Here is a 7,493-nt window from a genome sequence, read left to right as displayed (position 1 = left end):
ATAGTAGAAGCTGTGAGAATGTTGTTGCCAACTACATGTTGGAAAAGTTGAAACTTTCAACTGAAGAACATACTCATCCTTACAAGTATAATGGCTGAGAAAAGGAAACAAACCTAAGGTGACAAAGCATTATTGTGTTCAATTCTCTATCAAAAATAAGTGTGAAGATGAAGTCTGGTGTTATCTTATCCCAATGGACGTATGCCACTTGTTGTTAGGATGCCCATGGTAATATGATCGTCAAGCTCACCATGATGGATACAAGAATACTTATTCCTTCATCATGGATGGAGTAAAAATTATGTTAACTTCATTAAAGCCAAAAGACTAACCAAAGAAACATGAGGAAGATAAAGCACTCATCATTATGTCTACTTTAAAAAAAGCTTATCGTTTGTCAAGCTTTTTATACCTCTCATTAATCTGTGAGGAGAATGAACTATCTTCAACCTTATCCAAAGATGTCAAACCCATAATTGAAGAGTTTTGTGATGTTGTACCTAATGAGATACCCCATAGACTGCCATTAATGTGAGATATTCAACATGCCATTGATTTCATTCCCAATTATGTAATTCCAAACAAGCCTGCTTCTCGCTTGAGTCCACAAGAGCATTAGGAGTTACAACATCAAGTCAAATAACTTTTGAAGAAAGGCCTGGTAAGAGAAAAGAGTTAGCCACTATGTTGTTCCTACTTTATTAGTTCTAAAAAAGATGGAACATGGCACATGTGCATTGATAGTCGTGCCATGAACAAAATCACCATCAAATATCGTTTTCCCATTCCTAGACTTGATGATTTGTTGGATCAATTGCATAGTGCTATTATCTTCTCCAAGATCGATTTGCGTTGTGGTTATCACCAAATTTGAATGCGACCTGGAGATGAATGGAAATGTGCATTTAAAACTTGTGATGGGCTATATAAATGGACAGTTATGCCATTTGGCCTTTCTTATGCACCTATCACCTATATGCGCCTAATAAACCCGATATTTCATCTTTTTATTGGAAAGTTTGTTGTGGTTTATTTTGATGATATTTTGGCATATAGTAGAAGTCAAAAAGAACATTTAGAACATTTACGGCAGATATTTAAAGTACTTTGAGAGCAAAAGCTTTTTGTTAACTTAAAGAAGTGTGAATTTATGACAAATAAAGTTATCTTCCTAAGATATGTTGTTTCAAACCAAGGGATAGAAGTGGACCAAAGCAAAGTTGATGCTATTATCAATTGGCCAATTCTGAAGTCAATTCATGATGTTTGAAGCTTCCATGGATTGACCTCCTTTTATTGACGTTTCATCAAAACCTTCAGTTCTGTTGCTGCTCTGCTTATTGAATGCCTTAAGAAAGATAGTTTTATATGGAGTATCAAGGCACAACATAGCTTCAAGGAATTGAAAGAAAGGATTACTAAAGCTCCTGTGCTTGCAGTTTTGAACTTTGATTTGGTGTTTGAAGTTGATTGTGATGCCTCTAATGTTGGTATTTTTGCGGTTTTTTCTCAAGAAGGAAGACCAATTGCTTGTTTTAGTGAAAAACTCAATGATACAAAATTGAAAAATTCAATGTATGATAAGGAGTTTTATGCTGTTATTTGAGCCTTGGATCATTGGAGCCATTATTTGTTGCCAAAACAATTCATTTTGTACTCTGACCATGAAGCCCACAAAGACCTTAACTCCAAACTCAAGCTTGATTGGTGACATGCAATTAGGAGTGAGTTTCTTCAAGCATTTCCAATTCTCCTCAAGCACAAATCAAGTGCGTAAAACAAAGTAGTTGATGCTTTAAGTCGTCACCTTACTCTCCTCTCTACCTTACAATTGAAAGTTGTTGGCTTTGAAGTTGTGAAAGAATTATATGAGAAAGATCCTGAATTTGGTGAGATATGAAAATCCAACTCCCAACATCCTTATCGACAATTTCATCAACAATAAGGATATCCTTTCAAAGGCAATGAACTATGCCTTCCTCAATGTTCTTTACGCCAATCTATTATTTGGGAGGCTCATAATGGAGGATTAGTAGGACATTTTGGGAAAGACAAAACATTGGCTCTTGTGAAAGAAAAGTTTTATTAGCCCAAGCTGGAACGAGATATCTTTCAACATATTCAAAGGTGTCGTATTTGCCATATTGCCAAACTTGGAAATCAAAACACTGATAATGGTAGTCGTTGATAGATTTTCCTAAAGCTACTTAGGTGGATATTAGTATGGATTTTGTTTTGGGTTTACCAAGATCTCAAAGGCAAAAGGACTTTGTAATGGTAGTCGTTGATAGATTTTCCAAAATGGCTTATTTTGTGCCATGCCATAAAACTGATGATGCTTCTTTCATAGGTAATTTGTACTTTAAATAAATTGTGCATCTTCTTGGAATTCCAAAAACAAAAACTTCAGATCTAGGTGTGAAGTTCATGTGTCATTTTTGGCAAACTCTTTAGAGGAAAATGGGAACTCACTTGCAATTTAGTTCAGCAAGTCATCCTCAAATCGATGGTCAAACAGAAGTGGTCAAAAATATTTGGGAAACTTATTACGAAGCTTTGTGGGTAAACACATTCACCAATGGAATCTTGTATTAGCACAAGCAGAATTTTCTTATAAAAATTCTATGAGTCAAACCACTAGAAAATGTCCCTTTGAAGTAGTGTATGGAAAACGCCCTTTTAGTCCTTTGGACCATCCTGCATTACCAACTACTCGTGAATTTAGTGCTGATGCTGAAGAACGTGCTAAGCAAGTTAAGAAGCTTCATGAAGAATAGCCAAAACCCCACTTTGGTTAGTTATTCTTCACCTTAGTGTGCTTTTATAACGTTGTCAAGATTGGTGGTTTACTTTAGTGGAGTTTCTAACCTCGTCACGCTTGGTGTCTTTCACAACACCTAAGTGTCTTTTACAACATCCCTACATCAACTTGCTTCACGTTTCATAATGCAAACACCCAATTGTGATAGATTTTAACAAAAAATGAAAACAATTTTGATTTAAAATCATTTATAAGATTATAAAAACATTTAAAGCATGTAGCAAGGCTTTCAAAGGCTTGATTTCAAAGGCTTTCAAAGCATGGCATCCACTTCAGGTTTCTTGATGCAAGCATCTAGTTCTTATTGATTTTAACCAAATATAGAGAAGAATTTGATTTGAAATTATTTGTAAGATTATAAAACCATTTGAAGTGAGTAAGAAGCCTGTCAAGGACATGATTGACTATAATGGCCTTTTCATGTCAATGGATGGCTTTCACTTTATGTTTCTGAATGCAATCATCCAACTATGATCTGTTTTAACCAAAAACGAAAAAGATTTTAATTTAAAATTATTTATATATATAATATCATTTACAACAAGTAATAAAGCTTCCGCTTTAACTAATTTATAAATGGCCATTGACAAGAAAGGCCATTATAGTTGGATAGATTATTTATATTTTTTATAAATGATATGATATTATTTATAAAATTATTTTTAAATGGCCTTTTCTTGTCAATGGCTGGCATTCGCTTCATGTTTCCGAATGCAACATCCAATTATAATATGTTTTAATAAAAAATAAAATGATTTTGTTTTAAAATTATTTAGAAGATTATAAAACCATTTAAAGTGAGTTATAAGGCTATTGAAGGCATGACTAACTATAAATGTACTTTTCTTATTAATGGATAGATTTCACTTCACATTTCTTAATGTAAACATCCAATTATGATCAATTCTAACCAAAAACAAAAACGATTATGATTTAGAATCATTTATAAGTTAATAAAACTATTTAAAGCATGTAACAAGATTTCTAATGGCTTAAGTGACTACAAATGGACATTTCTTGTCAACAGATGATAAACACTTCAGGTTTCCTAATGCAATCATCCAATATTAATTGATTTTAACAAGAAACAAAGAAGATTTTGATTTAAAATTGTTTATAAGATTATAAAACCATTTAAAGCAAGAAATAAGACTTTTACAAGGTATGACCGACTATAAATAAACTTTTCTTATCAATGGATAGGTTTCACTTCAGGTTTCCTAATGTCTAATTACTATATGTTTTAAGTAAAAACGAAAAGATTTCAATTTACAGCTATTCATAAATTATAAAATCATTTCAAGTAACTAATAAGGTTTTTCGATGGCAAAAGTGACTATAAATGGACTTTTCTTATCAATTGATATCATTCGCTTCACGTTTCCTGACGCAAACATCCAAACATGATTTGTTTGAACCATAAATGAAAAATATTTTGATTTGAAATCATTTATAAGATTATAAAACCATTTAAAACTAGTAGCAAAGCTTTTGAAGGCATGAGAGACTATAAATGGGAACTTTCTTGTTAGTAGATAGCATTCGCTTTATGTTTCCCATTGCAAACATCCAACTATGATTTATTTTAACCAAAAATAAAGAAGATTTTGATTTAAAATCATTTATAAGATTATAAAACCATTTAAAACAAGGAATAAGGCTTTCGATTGCATGAGTGACTATAAATGGACATTTCTTATCAATGCATGGCACTTGCTCCATGTTTCTTGATAAGAACATCAAATTAGGATGGATTTTAACCAAATATGAAGAAGATTTTGATTTAAAATCATTTATAAGATTATAAAACCATTTAAAGTGAGTAACAAGGGTTTTGATGGCATGACTTACTATAAATGGACATTTGTTGTCCAATGGATGGCATTCGCTTCATGTTTTCTAATGAGAACATCCAATTATGATCAATTTTAACCAAAAATGAAAAAGATTTTGTTTTAATATTATAAAATCATGAGTGAGTTACAAGGCTTTCAAAGGCATGAGAGACTATAAGTGGACTTTTTATGTCAATGGATGGTTTTTCTTTCACATTTCCTAATGAAAACATCCAATTGTGATTGATTTTAACTAAGAACAAAAAAGGTTTTGATTTAAAATCATTTATAAGATTATGAAACCATTTAAAGCATGAAGCAAGGTTTTTAATGGCTTGAGTGACTACAAATAGACATTTCTTGTCAATCAATGGCATATGCCTTAGGTTTCTTGATGCAAACATCCGGTTATGATTGATTTTAACTAAACAGAGAAGAATTTGATTTGAATTTATTTGTGAGATTATAAAACCATTTAAAGCTAGTAACAAGCCTGTCGAAGGCATGATTGATAATAAATGGTCTTTTCTTATTAATGGATGGCTTTCACTTTATGTTTCTTAATGCAAACATCCAATTATGATTTGTTTCAACCAAAAACCAAAAAGATTTCAATTTAAAATCGTTTATAAATTATAATATCATTTAAAGCAAGTAACAAGGCTTTTAATGGCGTAAGTTAATCTAAATGGACTTTTCTTGTCAATGGATTGCATCCACTTCATGTTTCCTAATGCAAATATCTAATTGTAATCTGTTTCAACCAAAAACAAAAAGATTTTGACTTAAAATCATTTATAAGATTATAGAACTATTTGAGGAAAGTAACAAGGCTTTCGATGGCATGAGTGATTGGAAATGGACTTTTCGTATCAATGGAGTACATTAACTTCACATTTCCCATTGGAAACATCCAATTATGATTGACTTTAACCAAAAACAAAGAACAATTTTATTTAAAATCATTTACAAGATTACAAAACTATTTAAAGTAAGTAATACAGCTTTCGATGACATGAGTGACTATAAATAGATATTTCTAGTCAATTGATGCATTTGCTTTATGTCTCCTAAGGAGAACATCCAATTATGATAGATATTAACCAAAAATGAAAAGGATTTTATTTTAAAATCATTTAAAAGATTATAAAACCATTTAAAGTGAATCACAAGGTTGTCGAAGGCATGACTGAAAATAAATGGGATTTTCTTGTCATTGGATGGTTTTCACCTCACGTTTTTTGATGAAAACATTCAATTATGATTGATTTTAACAAAAACCAGAAAAGATTTTGATTTAAAATCATTTATAAAATTATAAAACTATTTAAAGCGTGCAACAAAGCTTCTAATGGCTTGAGTGGGTACAAATGGACATTTCTTGTCAATGGATGACAAACACTTCAAGTTTCCCAATGCAAATAACCAATTATAATTGATTTAACTAAAAACAAAGAAGATGTTGATTTGAAATCATTGATAAGGTTATAAATAATTTAAAACGAGTAACAAAGCTTTCCAAGGCATGACTGACTATAAATAAATTTTTTTTGTCAATGGATAGGTTCTGCTTCTCATTTCCTAATGCAAACATCCAATTACTATCTATTTTAACTGAAAATGAAAAATATTTCAATTTACAACCATTTATAAATTATATTTTCATTTCGAGTAATGCTTTCGATAGCTCTAGTGACTATAAATGAACTTTTCTTATCAATGGATGGCATTCTCTTCACGTTTCATAATGCAAACATCTAAACATGATCTATTTAAACCACAAATATAAAAGATTTTGATTTGAAATCATTTATAACATTATAAAATCATTTAAAGCTAGTAATAAGGGTTTCGAAAGCATGAGTGACTATAAATGGACTTTTCTTATTAGTGGATGACATTTGCTTTATGTTTCCCATTATAAGCATCCAATTATGATCTATTTAAACTAAAAATGAAGAAGATTTCGATTTGAAATCCGTTATAAGATTATAAAAACATTTAAAAGGAGTAACAAAGCTTTTGATGGCATGACTAACTATAAATAGACATTTCTTGTCAATGGATGGCACGCGCTTCTCATTTCCTAATAAAAACATCTAATTATTATTGATTTTAACCAAAAATGAGGCAGATTTTGATTTAAAATCATTTATAAGATTATAAAACCATGCGAAGTGAATAATGTAACACCCCGTACCCACGTTTAGAAGTTAATAAGACTCTATTAATGAGAAGAAGGGTCGTTTGACATAAATCTAAGCGTTAGAGAATAGTAACAAGTAAAAAAAATATTTTTCAATAAAAAAATATTTTATAAATAAAATAATATTAAAATAGTAATATTTTATTTATCAGTGAGATTAATTAAGATAGAGGGTTATATGACTAATCTAAGTGGGGCAGAAGAAGAAAAGAAGAAATTCGGAGGAAAACAATGAAGTTAGAGGGAACCAACGTGTCTTTATGAAATAAAGCACAATCGGATAAGTATATATTTAAATATTATGGTGACACGTTAATGGGGTGCAAACATTATATTATATTTTCACACATGTCAAGAAAGGAAATAGAAGGAAATTGGAATTTAAAACGTGATGGGAGGACTTAATAAAAAGAAAATGAGAACTTAGGATGGCAAAATGGTGATTTTACTATTTAGCTTGGTCAAACCTTATAAAGGAAGCTTTGACTTTTGTCCTTGTCTCCTTATGGTCGGCCACCTATGTGAGCCTTTGTTAGAAATTTGGTACAAAGAAAGGAAGGAAAGGACGGGAGAAGGAACAAAGGGAAAGAGACAAGGAATGTTTCACATGTTGACCAAATAAATAGCTTTG

This window comes from Theobroma umbraticum, unplaced genomic scaffold (genome assembly GCF_002168275.2).
Source record: "Theobroma umbraticum cultivar Fairchild unplaced genomic scaffold, ASM216827v3 scaffold_251.0, whole genome shotgun sequence".
Classification (NCBI taxonomy): Eukaryota; Viridiplantae; Streptophyta; class Magnoliopsida; order Malvales; family Malvaceae; genus Theobroma; species Theobroma umbraticum.
This window is presented reverse-complemented; position numbering follows the sequence as displayed.